General features: G+C 41.2%; 1 protein-coding gene across 1 annotated transcript in view; it reads left to right on the plus strand.

Moving 5' to 3' along the window:
• The first annotated feature begins 19,785 nt into the window (after positions 1-19,785).
• Positions 19,786-21,875, plus strand: part of Gabrr3 (gamma-aminobutyric acid type A receptor subunit rho3) — a 36,943-nt gene continuing 34,853 nt past the window's right edge. The window contains exon 1 of the mRNA XM_085832122.1: positions 19,786-19,856. The gene's annotated coding sequence lies outside the window, so the exon portion shown is untranslated. The remainder of the gene's footprint in view (positions 19,857-21,875) is intronic.

The following is a 21,875-nucleotide window of genomic DNA, read 5'->3' on the forward strand; positions in this document are numbered from 1 at the left end:
AGAACTCATATGATATGTACTCACTGATAAGGGGTTTCTTTTAAGAGATAGCTTAAGAAAAACCATGATGTGGGTGGGAATGTGTGTGCTATGCTTCCACCTGGTGGCTATACTGCGCTATTACACCATCATGAACAGAGCTCTCACTGACAGGAAGTGTTCCCACACTTCCCATGCTGATTCTAGCAATGTGAGAGAGGAGTGAAAGAACTACACTCCGTAAGAACTGCACAAAGCTAGGAAGTAGAACTGTTGGTTGAGAGCAAAGATTTAAGAGGCGAGGGAAAGCCCATGTCATAGAAAATTACATTTCTGCCATGTCATTAGGTTTCCAATTGAATTTAATTCCCAACATACATTTAAAGAACAAACAGATGAGTTAGCTGCTCAATGTACATTCGGTTCTCCCTAATCCCAGGTCGAACATCAGTAGTTTCAAACAACTACTGTTCCAAATTGATCCCCAAACATTGTGCCTGTGTGGAACATAAGGCAGCCTGTTTCCATGATCTTCAAAATACGACAGTGTGGCAACAATTCACATAGTCTACATTATACTAGGACTCCTAGTAATATAGATAGGATTCAAAGTATACAGGAGGAGCTGGTGAGATGATTCCATAGGTAAGGGCACCTGTTGCCAAACCTACACACACACACACACACACACAAGAGAGAGAGAGAGAGATTGGACATGTGAAGAACAAATAAATAAATCTAATAAATGTTTTATCTTGGTGTATCATTAGATTGCATGCAGATGCATTATCTCATATGAGACTTGAGAATCATTGGATTTCTTCCTCCTTAGGCTCCTGGAACCAGTCCTCCAGTAACACCATGGGAATGACTGAATGAAAAGAGAGGAGGTGAGGGGTTAGTATGGACTGAATGACCTCCGAAAATCTTTCTGGATCGACATCCTATGAGTATACTTGCCAGATCAATATATTTAGCTTACATGACATCTTACAAGCACACTTGGAAGTTTCTGGAGCATTGGAAATATCATTGTTGCTGCTGCTGTCGCTGTTGAGATTGTATTGGATTCAACTCTAAAAAGAGGTTGGCTCTCCTCTTATTTTCCTCTGTGGGCTAATGATAGTTGCAGACCCAAGAAGGATCAGAGGACACTGCTGCGCTACCCAAGTTCACACGTGGATCCTTGCCAGAGAGGTGAGCAAACATCATCGGAATGTAAACAAAATGAACAGGAAGCAACGTATACAAGGGACAGCCTCCGCTTCTACAAGCCTCCCCAGAAACCGTGAGTCACTGTTTCCTGGGGGGTCGCCGCATCCTCCTGTTGACAGATGTGCTTCTCCCCACTCCCTTTTTTTTTCTTAAGATGCTTACTGGGATTGCAAAGGGAAACAGCGAAGGGATAAGGTCAACAAGCTGCCTCAGCACCAAGAGACAGATGCTTCGCTGTAATTGCCTGAGAACTGTAAGACCTCTTATGAACCAACCGTTTCCACTTTAAGCTGCTGACTTGTTTTTATTTTTAGTGCAGACCATTTCTGACTTAAAATTCATCACCGAAAAAATCATAAACTCTTTTTCGCATCACTTTTAAATATTACGAGTAGTTGGTGAGGGTGGGGGCGGAGAGGAGGCGGGAGCAGGGCCAGAGGTCAGGGGATGGGGGGAGTTGCAACAAAGAGTCCAGATGAGTTCTCATCATCCATTTTGAAGAGGCAGTACAGTGACAAACTCAGTGTGCGCGCATCGGCAAATTGCTTGGGATAGACTTGTGAACTTAGTACGGACTTAGTAAATACCATTACTTAATACGGACTCCTCCTCCTCCTCCTCCTCCCTGTTCTCTAGTTCTTCAGAAAGCACAAGGGAGGGAAGACATAGAGAAAGCGGGTGAAGAGAAGAGAAAAAGCAAGAGGAACAGCAACAGTGTACAGAAAACACAAGCTTTAAGGCATGGGGTAAAAGGATACACAATCTAAGTTAGATACATTCTTATGATAAGTGAGTAACAACACATACAAGATGTTACGTCATCAAATCTATCTGCAGATCCTCTCAAACTCTAATTGTCTCTATACTGCTCATCTTTTAATACCTCAATTGGAGAAAGTTAATGTCACTGGATATCCATTCCGTGACATTTACATCCACGCTATATGCAGCCTGGCTGTCTGCCTTCTTGACATAAGCTGGGATCATCTGGGAGAAAGGAACCACAATTGAGAAAATACCTCCATGGGCTGGAGAGATGGCTCAGCGGTTAAGAGCACTGATTGCTCTTCTGAAGGTCCTGAGTTCAAATCCCAGGACTGGGAGAAAGGAACCCCAATTGAGAAAATACCAACATGAGATTGGCCTGTAGGCAAGCCTCTGTGGCATTTTCTTGGTTAATGATTGATTGAAGTGAGAGAGCCCAGCCCATTGTGAGTGGTGTTGCCCTGGGCCAGTGGTACTAGCATTATAAGAAAACAAACTGAGCAAGCTGTGAGGAGTGAGGAGCAAGCCGGTGGTAAGCAGTGGTCTTCCATCATCTCGGCTCCAGTCAGTCCTGCCTCCAGGGTCTTGCTTGAGTTCCTGGCCTGACTTGCCTTAATGATGGACTAGAGAGTGAGAGCTGTAAGATGAAGTAAGTCCTCTCCTCCCCAAATTGCTTTTGGCCACAACATTTTATCACAGTAATGGAAGTCCTAACTAAGACATACAGGGAATATTAGCAGCCAGAATTTCTACTGTCTGTATGCAGGCAGCATGCATTAGGAGCACGGATGGCCCTAACTTAACACTGACAGGTTAGTGTCTGGTGCATCATCCAGTACAGTAACATTTCATTTAGAGGTTGCTTACTTTATTTAACCTTAAATTGAATGACTTTCGTTATGAATAAACCATCACCATAAGATGTTGTTGTTTACTTGAAAAATATAGTAATGTGATTTTCTATTGTGCAGAGAGGCCTGTGTGAGGAGAGGAGATGATTCCTTTCGGGATTAAATGAAGCTGCGCGATAAAGGGAAAGGTCTTGCGGCATGTAATTAAGATTAAATTAATCATCTTCCTCTCATTAAGCATATTATTTTACAGAGTCATTACATATATTCAAATTATATTGCACGGGATTAAGAGGATTAGAGCCTAACCTAGCTTCTTTGTCTGCTGAGGGCAGCAGCTGAGAGTTTATTGAGTGGGGAATCAAGCATCCTACCAAGAACTGTCCCTGGGAAGAGAGCAAACGGAAGGTGCTGCCTTGTTTTCTTTACATTGCCAATGAGGCAGACAGACACAGCCTGTGAGTGATGCCAATCTACTTATCTACGAAACTACAAGCAGCACTGAGGGCAACCTCTGCTTGTCTCTTCTTATTCATTTTCGTGACATGATATCTATTTTTTGAAAGACACATGGTCAGGCCATCTCAGTAGCTGTGTTAGTGACATCTCCCTGCCTTCCTTCCGCCTGGAAGACATGGCCCTGGCTGTTTGGTTGGTCTCCTTCACCTACACCTGGATCACACTGATGCTGGATGCTTCTGCCATCAAGAAACCCCACCAGCAATGCCTCTCTTCACCAAAACAAACCCGGTAAGATATGGAAAGAGAGTCGTCAGTGATTTCCCAGTTTCTCTCAATAGCTGCCTCGGACCCTCTGCTAATCTAGAAACATCTCTTTAAGGGAAGCCCATCTTTGTCGAAGTACCTGTGTCTGAAATAGCACTGACCCATCAGAAGAAATGGTTAACATCTGCAAACATGGGATCTCCCATGTCCGGCATTATTTCTCTAGTTGTATTTATTTGGGGAGCATATAGTTAAATGTTTCACATCTGCACCATCTTTCAGGGAGCCTATTGCTCCAATGAGAAATGCACTCATTGCTAGGAATGTTGCTTATTTACAGTTTCTTTACATTTTTGAATTAGTAGTTTAAGAAACGACTTTTCATGTCAGTTTTGTGGAGGGAAGCTTGGTTTTATATATTGAAGAGAGAGTGTAAGAAAGCGTTCAGACCATGTGTTACCTGTTGAAAATGTGCTCATAAATGTAAATACCTTTCCAAAGATCATTATTGTTTTTTTTTCCCCCATCAGTATCATGAGATGCCAGGCTATTTACAGGGAACCATTGGCTATCAATAGATTCTAGGAAAGAAGGAATCACTGATTTAGTTCGGTACCCTCTGATGTGTTTATAAAAAGATAAAGGTGTATAAGATATGTTCTATGGGAGCTATGGTGAGGTATGGGGGAAGGGGATGCCTCGGTGGGCCCATGCCAAGGCATCCCTTCCCCCTGAGGGACCAGCCACATGACGTATAGTATAGAATAGAGTTTATTTAGGGCATGGGGAGGGGAGTTAAGAGAGTAGTAAGAGGCGGAAAAAGGCAGAGAGAGGGAGAGAATGAGAGAGAGAGAGAAGTAGAGGCTAGCCTTGACCACGGGGAGAGAGGGGGAAGGGAATGGGGAGAGTGGGGGAGCAAGAAGGAACAAGAGAACAAGAGTCAAGAGAGAGAGGAGGGGGCAAGCAGCCCCTTTTATAGTGGGTCAGGCCTACCTGGCTATTGCCAGGTAACTGTGGGGAGGAGCATACCTGGCTATTGCCAGGTAATTGTGGGGTGGAGTTTAGATAGAATGCCAACACCTTCTTTCTTAGCTGCCAACAGAGAGCTCCAAACACGAGGTCACAGAGACAGTCTGGTTCATCTCAGTGGGTTGCAAAACAAAACTAACCAGAGAGAAATGTGTTTGCACGGTGGGGCGTGAGTAGTGGGGGAGGGGGGGTGGAAGATAAAAGTAGTTAGTGTGCAAGATGTGGGTGTATGGCATTGTAAATAACAGCAGAGAAGCTAGAGAAAGCACCCAAGGAGCTGAAGGGGTCTGCAACCCTATAGGTGGAACAACAATATGAACTAGCCAGTACCCCCAGAGCTCATGTCTCTAGCTGCATATGTAACAGAAGATGGCCTAGTTGGCCATCACTGGGAAAAGAGGCCCCTTGGTCTTACAAACTTTATATGCCCCAGTACAGGGGAATGCGAGGGCCAAGAGGCAGGAGTGGGTGGGTAGGGGAGCAGGGCAGGGGGAGGGTATAGGGAACTTTCAGGATAGCATTTGAAATGCATTTTTAAAAAAATATCTAATAAAAAAATAAATTAAAAAAAAAGCTATACTGACCACTTATTACATGTTTTGTTTTGTTTTGTTCTGTTTTGTTTTTTCCTTTTTTAAGTCAACAATGAACACAAAGTCGTTCTGTTAAGGAGGGGACTTTTTCCTTAGGTTAAATGACTCTTCTTTCCTTTTAAAAGAGAAAATTAAAAGGTTGTGTAGGTCAGGTTTCCTCCATAAGAAACCCCGGGGTTTCTGCTGTCTGGGGTCCAAATGCTGATTTTCCAGTTCTCTCTGAACTAACTGAAGAGCCCTCCAGGCCACAAGCCAGAAGATTCATTAACATTTATAGCTGCTGCTTTTGTGCTGCAAGAAGAATCCCGTAGGGCACTGGGGTTTGTATAAACCACCACCCTGGTTCAAAGCAGCCACTCAAGATGAAACAGGGTGCTTTCCCTGCGAGAACACAGTCGTCCAAGAGAGAGTCTATACACTGCTCTCTGCCCTGAAGGCTGGTCCCATAGAAGTGGGACGGGCAGATCTCCATACTTCCATTGTAAATGGATATCGCGATATTCCTTGTACTGAAGCCTAACCTGATTACCCACAACAAGTAATGGTGTCACTGATCAATACGCTGCCCCTTAGCATGCAAGAAAACCAGCCGAGTGGAGAGGAAAGGAAGGCATGGTCTTTGTTTGAGAATCACGCACTTGGCTTTGTGTTTATATCCATTATTCTGAGCCCAGCTTTCATGAAGTCAGGCCTGTATGTGTTATATTAACTGTGCTATCTATTTTCAGTCAGATTATAAACTTGCTTTTCATCCAAAGATAAATTTTTAAGTTAAACATGTAAACAAGTCTTTTATTCTAATATTTCCCCTTATATTTAGGAAAGATAGTGAATTTTAAAAAGTAGAATATGGATAAAGAAGCATTTGGCAAGTGAAATGTCTTTTGTTGTTGGGAAAGACATCTGGTTCTACTGTAATCCTGCTGCCCTCGGGCTGTTTAGGCTTCTTAGGGCGCTATGGCAGAATTTAGTAATTACTAAGCTATCCTACAACAGGCCTGTAGACACTTTACCATAGTATCTTTATCTTTTTTTTTTTTGCTTTTATTTCATTTATTTATGCATACTTTAATTGTAACTTATTTAAATGTAACTTTTTATGAGCTAATCTTTTAAAATTTAATTTTATTATTTTACTTAGTCACTTTACATCCCACTCACTGACCACCCCCTCCCGGTCACTCCCTCCTACAATCCTTTCCCCATTTCCCCCTCCCCTTCTCCTCTGAGCAGTTGGACCTCTCTGGGTATCCCCCCAACACTGCTCCTCAAGTCTTTATGAGCTAATTTTAATACTATTTTATTTTATTTTATTGCAAGCTTATAAGCCTTCTGGTAACGTTACAGTTGGCTGTTACTAACTGTTCAGAGCAGACTCCAGCACAGATCTGTATCATCTATAATTATTCCAAAAGCTACAGTCAGTGTGCGTTCTAGCCTAAGCCCAGCACTCGTGTGAAAGGCCACCCAATATGGCTGTGGAAACATTAGCACAATTAGCAGATTTATGATCTTTTTCAAACAACACAGGAACTCCAGGTTTCGTATTAAATTTTGTAGTTTACAGTACCCCGTGAGCTCCAAATAATGTCTACAGACCAACTTTAAAGTTGATCCACTTTCCTAATTATGAAGGAGTCTGAACCTTCAGCACTCAGCTCATGACCTGGTGGAAACCCAAGTCAGACACAGTAGCTGCCACGTCTCTAGTGGAGCACATGCTCTGGATGTCTCACGCACGAAAATGTTCACCTGCACATGTGTTTCCTTTATAGGCCAAAGATACTAAGTACTGTCAGTCAGCCATGCATTCTGGATGGGGTTCGGGTGTGTAGGAGATGTTCCGGCAAAGCCACGGGGCTCTTCTTCAGCCTCCCTCAGGTTCCTCATAGCATCAGGGGCCTAGAAATAAACATTGGATCCCCAATTAGGAAGGTTTCCTTAGTGATCAAAAATAGGGCAAATGATTTTCCTCCTACTTTACTGTATCGTGAATTTGAATCTATACAAATTTTACATTTTTTTAAAAAGTAAAGAATAACGTAATGCGATGTACCATGCGAGTTTCAATCTTGGCTTCTGGGTTCACTTCGAATAGAGCCTTAGTAAGACAGTGGTCATCCGGAGTGATGTCACTCAGCCCTCACCAGAGAAGTTGCTTCTTGCAGTAGATGGTAATAAACACAGAGATCCACAACTGTACATAGAGCGCGAGAAACTGTGGAGCACCTAGTCCCAAGTGGGATGTCTTCATCAAAGTCTTCCATCAGGGGAAGAGGGGGCAGAAAAACAGTTTAAGAGCCAGAGGTGGTAGAAGAGTCCATGGAAGGAGGACGGGTGTACTTAGGAACTCACTGAGACTGTAACAGCACACATAAGGCCTGAACAAGTGCAAGCTAGATGCTGCCAATACAAAGAAGGGCAAGTGGACGCAAAGTCCCAACCCTAACCAAGAAGCTATTGGGAACTGATACCTCCTGGAAAAGATAAAAATTAACTTTCTCCAATAGAGTGTCATGGGTTATATCAACTGTGCTCCATCACGGACCTCATGCTCAGGAGTAGTTGGCCAACACAGAATCAACTCCATGTGTATTTGGGTACCTTCTGTCATTGTTATTATTTTTATGGTTTGGTGGTTTGTGGGACTTCAGGGGGTGGGTTAGGAGGGGGCTGTTTTGTTCATCTTTTGTGTTGGGGAATTTTTTGAGACAACATGAAATTGGGTGGGGGAGCTGAGAAGGTCTGGGAGGACTTGGGGAGAGAACAGAATATAATCGAAATATGTTACTTGAATTTAAATAAGAGTATTAAGCGGAAACCATGTTAAGAAGACAAGTTCTAGAAGGACAAGAACGGGTGACCTCTAGAGTGACTCGAGAAGATGGGTGGAGTGTAAGAGTTTCCATTTTCACTTTTATTGTTCATAGAGAATGGAAGGCAATTGACTGTGTAGCTAAATATGAGTGACCATGGCCTAGGAACATAAATTCAGGTTATGACCCATACCATATTTCAATGTGGTCAGGGAAGGTTTGTTTTTGTTGTTTTCTTTTGTTTTGTTTTGTTTATTGGAAATAGAATTGTTTCATACACTATAACTATTATGTGCCTTATAAATAATATCTAATTGCATACAATTTATAAGTATGTATAAATAATAAGTCAGAGGTTTTCAAAGCAAACACCTGTATGCATGACGCATTATGTATCTTTAAGGGTACACACAAGGTATCTGAGGGACATGTTGTCATGTGTAATCTCTAAACAATTTCAGGATTCCATTTTTCTGGCCTCCTTGTTAAAGTAGGTTAACTTGAAATCATCACAAACTCCATCAGCGCCTCTCTTAGACAAAACGCAGGCACCTCCCTCTCTCCCAGTCTTGCTGTGAGCTTTCTTGACACAGGAGAGGTTCCTGAGCACACAGACAGTTATAAACACTGAGGATGGAAGAGTAATGACTGGACTCCAAGCAATGCCTCCTCTCACAGTGGCTTGCTTCCTACCTTCTTCTTTCAACAAAAACAAAGGAAGAACCTGGTCAATTTGTTGGGTTATAAATCACTAAAAATGGTTGTGGGTATTTGGTCACACAATGTGACTTTTAAAATACATCAGAAGCAATGTAAATGACTCAGCTACATTTTTCAAACAGTACATTTTTTTTTCTTGAAATTCAGTGTACTTATGCATACATGAACAAAATTCAGTATTTTCATCTAAAAAGTAAAAACAAAAAAGGAATTAAGCAAAACTCACTCTTCCATTTCTTTTTCTTCTTTTTGTGCTTTGTTATTATTGTTGTTTATTTGTTGTTTGTTTTGTTTTTGTTTTTTAGACAGGGTTTCTCTGTATTGTATCCTAGATCTCATTCTGTAGATGAAGCTGGCCTTGAACTCAGAGATCTGCCTACCTCCGCCTCTCAAGTGCTGGGATTAAAGGTGTGCACCACCACTACCCAGCTCCATTTCATAAAACATAAAATAACTAGAGAAAAACACACCCCCATAGTAGATCATCATTTAATCACCAATTTCATTTTCACTAGAATTTTATTCTTAAATGTAATAGGAATCAACATTTTACAAATTATTTTGTTCTATTTGTAATGGCAATTTAAAATTTAAAAGTTAAATCAATGTACATTCATATTTTCTTCCCAAAAATACTTGTATAATTGGCAATAAAATTCTATGAAGCAAGTAATGGAAATACAAGTTCTAAGAAAATAATGTATAAAAGTATTCTGATATTTTAGAAAATTTATTTACATATTTTTAGATATTTAATACAGATACGTAAGTTCATGTGAAACATTTAAAGGAAGACTGTTCTTCTAAGTCACTGATATATAAATATTTTTAAATGTATGATGAATAATTATAGAGGTTATTTATATTTGTTTCTTGGGTTTATTTTATAATTTTAACTATGTATGTGTGTGTGTTTCTGTGTGTCTGTGTATGTGTGTGTCTGTGTGTGTCTGTGTGTGTATCTCTGTGTGTATATATGTGTGTGTGTATGTATGTGTGTCTGTGTGTCTCTCTCTGTGTGTCTGTGTGTGTATGTGTGTGTATGTGTGTGTATGTGTGTGTCTCTGAGTGTCTGTGTCTGTGTGTGTGTGTGTCTGTCTGTCTGTCTGTCTGTCTGTGTATATGTCTGTTCTGTGTGGAGGTAGGTTTGTGAATGCAGAGGTGTCAGTTCCTTGCAGCTAAAGTTACAGGTGGTCCTGAGGCCACCAATATGATGACTGGGACCAAACTCCTATCTTTTGCATGGTTGTAAACATTCCTATCTACTGAACCATCTCTCCAGTTCCTTTAAGTATTTGTTTAAATAGGTATGGTACAGTGCATATTTTTCTAAAATTTGTTTTGAAGGTACAACCACCAGCTGCTCTTTGCAAAGTAGCTAAGATAAAAGGAAATCAGAATGAGATAATCATAGACCACTCACTGCAAGTCAGGTGAGAGGAGGTGTCTGTGTCCCACTGCTGCCATGCCAGCATGTCACAGCAGGCCTGTGCTCAGCACCCTTGGAGTTCTTCTTTCAAAATATCTGTATTTCCATCTCCTGCAGGGAAAGCTCCTGAAGAGATGCATTAGTCGCCTGCCATTTAGTTGTATCAAAAATATTAGTACTAAAGGAGAAATTTTTATAAATTTCCAATTATATCTACTGTCCTTTTTTATGAAAACAAGTAGCCAGCCAGCTAGTACTAACAACGTGCTATTTTCTACAGAAATAAGCTATCCTGAAAAACTGTTACAAAATTCTATACCCCAAATCTACTGAGTCAGCAGACACTCTGGGCAGAGGCCCAGGAAAACAGATGTGGATGCATGCCAAAGAGATCCCAGTTACCAGACATCTGGGCTGATACCGTAGCCACAGTAGGCATGGTTTGGAAGCTACCTCTTGTTAATTGTTTATTCTTATATACACGTGTTTGTGTGGGGGTGAGGAGGTGGGGTGGGAGGCATGTATGTGGGTGCATGTATAGATGCATATATGTGGAAACCAGTGGTCAAACTCAAGTGCGGTTTCTCAGAAGTTGTCATGTTGTGTCTTGAAACAGGGAAACCTGGGCTTACCAATTAGGCTAGTGGAGGACAAGCAAGCTCCAGGGACCCTCCTGTCTATGTCTTTGGGATTACAGACACAGATTCCACTCTGATTCGTTTTGGGGGAAGGGCATAGGGAATTTAAGTTCTCATGCTTGCTCGGGATGTATGTACTTTATGATGGAGTATCTCCCCAGCCCCCTACCATTATATTTTTTAATAAATAGTTAATCCTAGCTCCTTAGAAGATGTTCCCTAGTTTATTGTATGTAGCTCCCTGGGAGAAAGTGTTCAATGTGTTCAATTATTCACAGGCTATAATGGCTTAACATATTTAAGTTCAAATTTATTGCCTTCTATTCAAAGGAGATTTCTTTTGGCAAATTGTGCATTCATATTATTAGGAAGAGAATACATCTCTAAACCCCTGAGGCTTCATCCACAAACAACCCTATTGAGAGATCACACCGGACCATCTCACAAACCCTAGTACGTCTCTTCTGTCAGCTTGCTTCAGAACCTGAAATTCTCCAAGTCAGAGTCACTTTCTGGCGCCTGGTGAGATGGCTCAGTGGGTACCACTGAGGGTGAGGACCTTGGTTCAATCCCCAAGACCCACATAATAGGACACGAGAGTTAAGCAAGTTGTCTTCTGACTATACAAGAGTGTCATAGGGGGTCCATGTAGGCAAGCGCATGTGCCCACACAAACACACACACGCACACATTAAATGTAGCAAGAAAAAAAATTAAATAAATTGCTTCTACAACTGTTTTGTTAAAATTTTCATCACTGTTCCTAAGAAATGGTGCCTCAAGAAAAAAAACAAAACAACAACAACAACAAAAAACAGTTCCAGTGTCCTAGAAATGTGCCCACATTCACACATCCCAGAGAGACAAGATTTTGTCAGGAGCTTGCCCTGCTGCCTTTGACCTACAGAAGGGAAGGTGGAAATGGACGTTGCTTGCTTTGCCATTGGTTTTGTCTAGGACCAACACACCATGAGTCCTATGACCACAACCTGAGACAGGCATTCCGCCTGCAGTCTCAGCCTGCCCTCTCACGCCCTGCTTATTCTGGCTCTGAAAGCCCTGTGGTTTTTTTGTTTTGTTTTGTTTTGTTTTTTCCATTTACAGTTTTGTAATGATTTTATCTGTTTGCTACTTTAACGCAGAGACTGAACAGTCTCTGGGTGTCCTGTTCAAATGTTCATCCCCAGGCTGCTTTCTGAGTTTCAGCCTTAGCTCTTAATGGGTGGCCTGTGAGTCTGAACTTTGATCACCTTGTATTTCTCATCTAACAAACATATTCTGAGAAATGTCTGTTTGTGTGTTAAATCCCTTTTTGTTTGATATTTTAAGTAATGGGAATTTTGTTTTACCTTATTTGTCCCACCCTTATATACCAAAAAAAAAAAAAAAAAAACAAATGTTGACAGATCTTTGATTTAATCAAAACTAAGAAAATGAGATTGTATATGTTTATTTTAGACCACACTGTGTTAAGCAAGATGGCTAATAATGAGAAATATGTGTATCTTAAAAGCATACGTTACTGGATAGCTTTATGAAAACTTGACACAAACTAGAGTCATCCGAAAGAAGAAAACCTCAATTGAGAAAATGCGTCTGTAAGGTCCAGCTGTAGGGTATTTATTAATTAGTGACTGATGGGGAAAGCCCAACCCATTTAGGTTGATGGCATCCATGGGCTAGTGGTTCTGGGTTTTGCCTGCTGTCTCCTGAGAAGCTCTGCCAGAGCCTGACAAATACGGAGGTGGATGCTCACAGCCAGTCATTGGACTGAACACCCAATGGAGGAGTTAGAGAAAGGACTGAAGGAGCTGAAGGGGTTTGCAACCCATAGGAAGAACAACAATATCAACCAACCAGAGCTCCCAGGGACTAAACCACCAACCAAAGAGTACACATGGAGGGACGCATGGCTCCAGCCACATATGTAGCAGAGGATAGCCTTGTTGGACATCAATGGGAGGAGGGGCCCTTGGTCCTGTGAAGGCTCAATGCCTGTGTGTAGGGGAATGCCAGGGCAGGGAGGCGAGAGTGGGTGGGTAGGGGAGCATCCTCATAGAAGCAGGGGGAGGGCAGATGGGATGGGGGCTCGGGAGACCTGGAAAGGGGATAACATTTGAAATGTAAATAAAGAAAATATCCAATTAAAAAATGCAGAAAGAAAGAGAGAGAGAGGAAGGAAGGAAGGAAGGAAGAAGAAGAAGAAGAAGAAGAAAGAAAGAAAGAAAGAAAGAAAGAAAGAAAGAAAGAAAGAAAGAGAGAAAGAGAGAGAGAGAGAGAGAGAGAGAGAGAGAGAGAAAGAGAAACAAAGAAAGAAAGAAAGAAAGAAAGAAAGAAAGAAAGAAAGAAAGAAAGAAAGAAAGAAAGAAAGAAAGAAAGAAGGAAAGAAGTCTGAGCAAGCTTGGAGAGCAAGCCAGTAAGCAGCATCCCTCCATGGCCCCTGCACTGCCCTGTGTGAATTCCTGTCCTGACCTCCTTCAGTGATGGGCTGTGGATATAATGGAAACCTACACCAAACAAACCCTTTCCTCCCCCCAAGTTGCTATGGTCACGGCACATCATCACAACAATAGTAAACCTAATGAAAACAAATGTGTATCTTTTTCTCTGGGGTGTAGCATCCGGGAAACTAGGATGAGGAAAGATGACCTTACTAAAGTCTGGCACCCGAAACGTGAACAGCTGTTGCACATTGAGGACCACGATTTCTCCACGAGGCCTGGGTTTGGAGGTGAGTGTTATCAAAAATCCATGCTAAAGCCTATCACACTCTCATGATGGCACTGAAAATTGGAAGCAATTAGAACCAAAGCACAAGTAAAAAGCCATCTGCGAAAATCAAATAAATACTTTTAAATACCTGTATAATTATCTTCTGTTGATCGGTAACAACTGACGGCACATCCATTGTGTATTGACCCTCAAACACCTTTTGTCTATTATGCACGCTCCTACAAGTAGAGTGTGTTCAATATCTAGAAGACAGATAAATTTGCAGCCTAAGGACTTGCTGTTTCTAGTAGAAGCTGAACTGGATGACATGATGATAATTTACAAAATCTCACTAATTGTTCCCACAAGCTAGAATGCCAGGCTTTAATGGACAAACAATCTTAATATCAAACACCGTGACTCCCTCGGCCAAGTTGATTTTCCTCCTTTTTAATGCTTTTAGAAATTAAAACTGTGCTAAGCCTTCTAATGTACTATGCCATTTACCTTGGCAGTCATTACAAACAGGAACCATTAGGAACCTTCATATCCCAGTGCAGAAACTCATGGATCTCTAGAGAGTTTAGGATGTTTCCTCAGATCACATAGTAAGTTATGGGAGCAGGATCCGATGGCAGCTGAGGGATGGAGCTGGGCCTGAGCAGGGAGCACTGTGGGCCACAGCACTCTTCCCTTGCAGGTCTCCTGTACGTATTCTTTCATCATTGAGGGACCATGTTTTCCAGGGATATACAGGGAATGTGACATCTTCCAACTACATCAAACTCTTTGAGTCCACCTGGTTGATGTGTGTGTGTGTGTGTGTGTTTGTTTGTTTGGGAAACAAAGTCTCTACCCCACAATTCTCAAACGGACAACTTTTCAAAAATCCTAAAATGTACAAATAAGGCCAGGGTGGATGAAGAAGAAATAAGACCTTCCGACAATAAAGAAGTCACGGTTTGGACAAATAACGACTATTGAGAGCAAGGGGAAATGTGGTAGCCGAGGGAAGCATGGCAGGTGTGCAGATGACACGGAGACCAAATGTGCTAATGGGAAAAACTTAAATCTATCAAGTGGCTGTTATGTGGGGGGCTGCTTTGGTCTGTTCTTGTTTGTTTGTTTGTTTGTTTGTTTGTTTGTTTGTTTGTTTCATGTTCCAGCATGCTCCATGCATGCATGTGTAATTGTGTATCCACATATATGTGAACTCGTGTGTCACTGTAGGTTCACATGTGTACACATGCATGTAGATGTAGAATATCCAGATCTGACGTCAGTCATCTTCCTTGATCATGCTACACATTACTCATTGAGGCAAGACCTCTTAGTTGAGCATGGGGTTTATTGTGTCTAGTTTGGTTAGCCATTTATCTTGGAGGACCCTGCACCTCTACCTTCCCGGTGCTGAAGTAATAGGCCAGCTGCCATGCCCACCCAGCATGTGCTGCGGATTCAGTTACTGCCTTTATGCTTTACATGACCTGCAATCTCCTCAACCCCTGGTTTTGATATTTTGAAAGAACCATTGGCCTAAACTCTATTTTGTAAGTGACTCAAACTATCTCCAGCATCAGAATAATGGAAAGGACTCTGAGCAGTCGGGGCCCTGAGCCCTGTCTGCATCAGCTAGATCTAGGTGGGCCTGAAAGTTTGCTGGTCTTCACAGTGAGTGATGCTGCTGGTACTGTATGGTAAAGGATGCTGAGGCTGTGGCTCTGAGAAGCACTGGGTTCATTTACCATCATCTGATTTACAGTCTCAGGGAGTCACTTACTTTTTTTTTTTGTAGAACATGATTTTAATATTTTCAAGTGTTAATATTCAACAAACAGGAAGATTATTTTAAGATATATTTTGTTATTATGTCTCCATTTTCATTACTTTTTATTAATTTGGATACTGTCTCTGTGCCCTCTGGCTAGTCTGGCTAAGGGTTTATATTGTTGATTTTCTCAAAGGACCAGCTCCTGGTTTTGCTGATTCTTTGTATTGTTCTTTTTGTTTGCATTTGGTTGATTTCAGCCCTGAGTTTGACTATTTCCTGACATCTACTCCTCTAGGGTGTATTTGCTTCTTTTTGTTCTAGAGCTTTTGGGTGTGCTGTCAAGTTGCTAGTGTAATCTCTCTCCAGTTTCTTTTTGGAGGCACTCAGAGCTATGACTTTCCCTCTTAGGACTGCTTTCATTGTGTGCCGTAAGTTTTGGTATGATGTGTCCTCATTTTCATTAAATTCTAAAAAGCCTTTAATTTCTTTCTTTATTGCTTCTTTGACCAAGTTATGATTGAGTAGAACGTTGATCAGCTTCTATGTGTATGTGTACTTTCCATTTTTTTTGTTGGTATTGAAGACCAGCCTTAATCCATGGTGATCTGATAGGGTGTATGCGATTATTGCAATCTTCTTGTATCTGTTGAGGCCTGTTTTGTGACCAATTATATGGTCAATTTTGAAGAAGGTACTGTGAGGAGCTGAGAAGAAGGTATATTCTTTGGTTTTACGATGATTAAATGTTCTATAAATATCTGATAGATCCATTTGTTTCATAACGTGTTAGTTTCACTGTATATCTGTTTAGTTTCTGTTTCCATGATCTGGCCATTGATGAGAGTGGGGTGTTGAAGTCTCCCATTATTATTGTGTGGGGTGTGATGTGTGCTTTGAGCTTTAGTAAAGTTTCTTTTATGAATATGGGTGCCCTAGAATTTGCAGCATAGATGTTCAGAATTGAGAGTTCATCTTGGTAGATTTTTCCTTTAACCAGTATGAAGTGTCCTTCCTTATCTTTTTTGATAATTTTTGGTTGAAAGTTGATTTCATTTGATATTAGAATGGCTACTCTAGCTTGGGGGGGGGGGGTGGCATTTGCTTGGAAGATTGTTTTCCAGTCCTTTACTCTGAGGTAGTGTCTGTCTTTGCCACTGAAGTGCATTTCCTGTATGCAGCAAAATGCTGGGTCCTGTTTACTTATCCAGTCTGTTAGTCTATGTCTTTTTATTTTGGAATTGAGTCCACTGATGTTAAGAGATATTAAGGAAAAGTGATTTTTACTTCCTGTTTCTTTTGTTGTTAGAGGTGGAATTATGTTTGTGTGGCTATCTTCTTTTGGGTTTGTTGAAAGATTACTCTCTTGCTTTTTTCTAGGGTGTAGTTTTGAAAGACTCCAAAACTCCCAAAGGGAGGCACTTACTCAAGCCTCGGGTCAGCCGCGCACCCAAGAAGACACTGAGACCGAACTTAAGATGTATAGAGAGTAAGATTTAATACAGCAACGACAAGAAAGCACATAAAAAAAGCACATATACCAGATATCTGGGGTCGAAACTCATGCAGCCAGCAAGGTGCAGAGGAGATTCGGCAATTGGCCCAAACTTTTCACAGGCTTTTATAGGAAATAGCCAGGGGAAAAGTACAAGTTTTACGTCACCAAGGTGTTCTGCCAAGGGGCTTTACATAACCAAGGGGTCGTGTCCTATATTTTGGCAATGTACTCGATCTATTGGAACATTCTGGGGTAGTACCAGGAGGCCCCTATCTCAAAAATGTTCTTGGCATAGTCTTTAGTTGGGAGGGGTAGGACTAGGTTTTTTCCAGGAGACTCCTTATCTAAAAAATGTTCCTGGAGCTGTTTCCAATTGGGAGGGGGTACCTTGGGGTAAAAAGTTCAGGAGTGCTCCGGGAACAGTCTCTGGATGGGAGGGGTAGGAGAGTTCAGGAAAAGTTCAGGTGTTCAGTAATTTTCCTCTTTCAGTTTCCTTCCTTGTGTTGGTGTTTTCCATCTATTATCCTTTGTAGGGCTGGATTTGTGGAAAGATATCGTATAAATTTGGTTTTGTCATGTAATATCTTGGTTTTTCCATCTGTGGTAATTGAGAGTTTTTCTGGGTATAGTAGCCTGGGCTGGCATTTGTGTTCTCTTAGGGTCTGTATGATATTTGCCCAGGATCTTCTAGCTTTCATAGTCTCTGATGAGAAATCTGGTGTAATTCTGATAAGTCTGCCTTTATATGCCTTTATACTAGACCTTGTTCCCTTACTTCTTTTAATATTCTTTCTTTGTTTAGTGCATTTGGGGTTTTGATTATTATGTGTCGGGAGGAATTTCTTTTCTGGTCCACTCTATTTGGAGTTCTATAGGCTTCTTGTATGTTCATGGGCATCTCTTTCTTTAGGTTATGGAAGTTTTCTTCTATAATTTTGTTGAAGATATTTACTGGCCCTTTAAGTTGAAAATCTTCATTCTCATCTACTCCTTAGATTTGGTCTTTTCATTGTGACCTGGATTTCCTGGATGTTTTGGGTTAGGAGCATTTTGCTTTTTGCATTTTCTTTGACTGTTGTGTCAATGTTTCTATGATATCTTATGCACCTGAGATTCTCTCTTCTATCTCCTATATTCTCTTGGTGATGCTTACATCCAGGGTTGTCTCCCTTTGTGATTTCTTTATTATTTCTATTTCCATTTTTAGATCCTCAATGATTTTGTTCAATTCCTTCACCTGTTTGGTTGTGTTTTCCTGTAATTCTTTAAGGGATTTTGTGTTTCCTCTTTAAGGGCTTCTAGCTGTTTACCTGTTTTCTCCCATATTTATTTAAAGGAGTTATTTATGTCCTTCTTAAAGGTCTCTATCAACATCATGAGAAGTGATTTCAGATTTGTATCTTGCTTTTTTGGTAGAATGATGTATCCAGGACTTGCTATGTTGGGAGAATTGGGTTCTGATGATGCCACATAACCTTGATCTCTGTTGCTTATGTTCTTATGCTTGCCTCCTGCCATCTCATTATCGCTAATGCTACCTGCCCTGGCTATATCTGACTAGAGCCTGTCCTTCCTGTGATCCTGGTTGTGTCGGAGCTCCTCAGAGTTCAGCTGTCTCTGTGATCCTGTGATTCTGGGATCCTATGTTCCTGAGATCCTGGGTTTGTCAGAGCTCTTTGGATCCTTAGATCCTGTGGTTTTGAGTGTGTTAGAGCACCTGGGAGTGGATCTTCCTCTGGGTGTGTGGGGCTGGTTGCAGAATTTGTGCCCAAGGTGTGCTGGGGCACTGGCCCAGACAGAAAAGAACCTGTGCCACTAGTCAGGTGAGTTCCTGGGTGCCTGGGTCCCACTGGTCCCAGATACTTCTGGTGTTGGGGCAGATGTGTCCTCCTCACTTCTGATCCTATGATCCTGGGAGTCGAGTCTGTTACTTTTTGTTTTCCGGGGTATTCATCACAATTGTTGAATTCCAATTTACAATCATAGGAGCCTTGAAATTACCCAGGTTTAACGATATTTTAATTTAGAGCTGAGCCCTCAACAGTCACATATTCTCAACACTGTGAGTCTCTGACTGTCTGACAACCACGGCCAAAAGGAGCGTCCGTGCCCCAGGCTGAGAGCAGCACTAGTCTATAGGTATAAATGCACATGTGTCGAATGCAGTTAGACAATGTGTCTACAGAGCAAGACAAAGGAAGTAAATCCCCCTCCTACAGTCAAATGACCTTCCAGCGACTTTTATCATGTTTACGGTGCTAGTAAAGAATTTCCTCCTGTGAGCGGCTGCGTGTCTAGTCAGAGAACACACTGGCAGGAGCCCCGCCAGGGATCTGATCAAGCCAGTCAATAGATCGAGCCAGCATAGATAGGAGAGGGGGCTTGAGGCTTCACGTCTAGCTGAGGAGCTATTGACAATTGTTGCCTCCCTCAGGAGACAACATCGTTTTTGCCTTGAGGGTGTGGGTATTAAAAGTCTGCCCATGCTCATGCTAGCCTGGCTAATTGGACTTGATGTTTTTAAAAAGAAAAGTAAGGAAGAGGACGTGAGGAGAGGGCAGGACTCCTGTTGGGATCCCATGAAGAAATGGGGTGTCAGTGTGGATATGGTCAAGATACACTGTGGTGTGTCTGTGTGTGCGCGTGCACATGTGCATGCATGATTTGTGAGAGATTGAGTGTGTGTTTGTGCCTTGCGTATGTGTGTAAAATTACCAAAGGATAAGTAAAATGTATTGTTTTAAAAAGGAAAAAATATTCATTTCACACTGTCCATTTGAAACTCTGCCCTTTTCTTTTTCTACCTCACTATTCCTCTGAAAATTCTCCCAAAGGATACCAAAACCCTTAAATAACATTTGCTTTCAATAAGTTGATGCTCATCCCAGAAAAGGTCTTCCAACATTTGTATAATATAGTGTAGAACTACTGTTCGCTGTGATTTCTAAAAATCAAGTTGCTTAGAGTGGTATCCTTTGGCGACACTAGGGGGCGCCAATCTCACATGAATTGTTAGAAACCGGCTTCCAGTTACAACGGGAAGTGCCTGGTAATGGATTCTTCTCAATAGGAATTCAAGATTTTGTTTGCTTGTTTGTTTAGAGGCTATCGTGAAAGGTACTGTTTTACTGATTTCCTTCTGTTTTTCTGATTGCCATTTGTACACAGAAGAGTATTCTATATCCTGTTGATAAATTTGCTAAAAGTGTGTTAGCTGTAGACATTTTCATGTGAAGTCTTTAGGGAAAGGTATGCTGTTAAAGTTTCCCTTTCCTATGCATAGCCCCTCCGCCTCCTTCAACTCTAGTTAAGACTTCCTTAATTCCTGGGAGCTAGATTCCTCAAATAAATTGTTCTCTGTTGTAGAAGAAGAGAGATTTTGGTTTTGTTTTGTTTTGTTTTTTTAAACAGGATCTGTTTTAGGGACATTACCAAGATAGAGAGAGAAATGGCTACATGTGTTAGTGGACCTTAAGACAAGTCACAGACACCTTATGACTCAATATGTTCCAAAGATTAGCAGATGTACCACGGAGTTTATTCCGAAGCTCAGGACCAATGCAGGCTTCTGAGGAGACACTTTGTAACATTGTAACACGCTGGCTACCAATGCTGCAGAATGCTAAACCAGCATCCTCCTTCGAGGAAAAATACTTTTGCCTTCATCCTCCACCCCATGCATCAACCTCACCTCCAGAGAAGCATAAAATTGACCTGAAGTTTCCTCTTCGCCTGATCTGTTAGGAATACACGTTAAGGTTTTGTTTTTGGTGGTGGTGATGTTGTTGGTAGTGGTGGGTTTCTGTTTGTTTGTTTGTTTGTTTGTTTGTTTTTGAGGGGTTGTTTGTTTGGGAAGTTGTTTGTGTTTCATTTTGTTCCTTTGTGTTTTGTGATAATAGGCAGGGCTAAATGGTGTACAGATGGCTTGTTCAGTCATTCCAGAAGGAAAAATCCATAAATCCAATCAGATATGCCAGTCTACCAGCTCCGTGAAAGCAGTCTTCAGTTTGCTTTGTTTGATCAGAACCGTGCCCTCTACGGTGACCCATTGCTCCGTTCTCAAATGGCTGCCTTCCTTTGGGAAACAGTGCTAGGGGAGGCAAAAGACGAGCTTGAATTTATGTCATTTCCTTGCAACTTGTCCACAGCACAAGCTCACGAGCACACTTCTCTCCTCTCAAGCGAAATGTAACTTCAGCACTTCTCTTGCCTTAATGTGTTTTCCTAATTAGGTTTAACATTAAAACCAGCTGCTACCAGGGTGGTTTTTATTTTTATTTTTTAATTTTTTTTTTTTACTTTTATAAAGCATTCGAAGATTAATTGACTCATTATGTGGAAACAGGAGAATGTAAATTTAGGGAGCTTTTTGTTTAACTTGGGTTATAAATTGCAGCTCATTTTCTTTATTTATGTTTTCCCACCCACTATGTCTCCTATAACTAAGGGCTTTTTGTTTCATTCTCCCCAATGATAATGCCTTTGTCTCTTGAAAGTCAATTCGGCACCTAGATGCTGACTGCTGAGATGAGACAAAACCCAGTATTATCAAAGCCACTTATGGCTGCTGGATGTCACACAAGAAGCCTGGGAGTCAGAGGACCTGGTTCCTAGCCCCACCCTGCACCTGGCTTGGGATTTCAAACAAGCCTTCTTGTTTTTCCACATAAGTTCATGCAGAGGTCAGCTAGAGCTAAAAATCCACGTGTACTGGTACCTATGGAGAGCCTTCAAAGATATAAGAGGACACATTGTGCAATGTATGGTAAAGACACTATAGAAATTGATAGATGATTCTACTTAACCCCACTATATCTACATATATTAAAAATCCATTTATATATATATGTATATATGACTATAAATGTATATTACTGCATAGCTACTGACCATAATTGAAATGTTTAATATTTAACTAATGTTTCCTTAATTTTTACCTATAAACATTACCTATAAAGAATATCATTATAAATTCTTATAAAGACATTATCATTTCTAATGTTAAGTCTATTGTGGTCCCAGCAGAGAGTGACTGTTAGCTTAAAGAATATTTGAATGCCGTTAAGGGCAGGACTTGGTAAGCACCCATTCATTGCTTTCCCAATAGCCCTACAAGGTGGGTGCCATATTTGTTTG

The sequence above is a fragment of the Mus caroli genome, unplaced genomic scaffold (assembly GCF_978045245.1).
Source record: "Mus caroli unplaced genomic scaffold, Mus_caroli_1 scaffold_17, whole genome shotgun sequence".
NCBI lineage: Eukaryota > Metazoa > Chordata > Mammalia > Rodentia > Muridae > Mus > Mus caroli.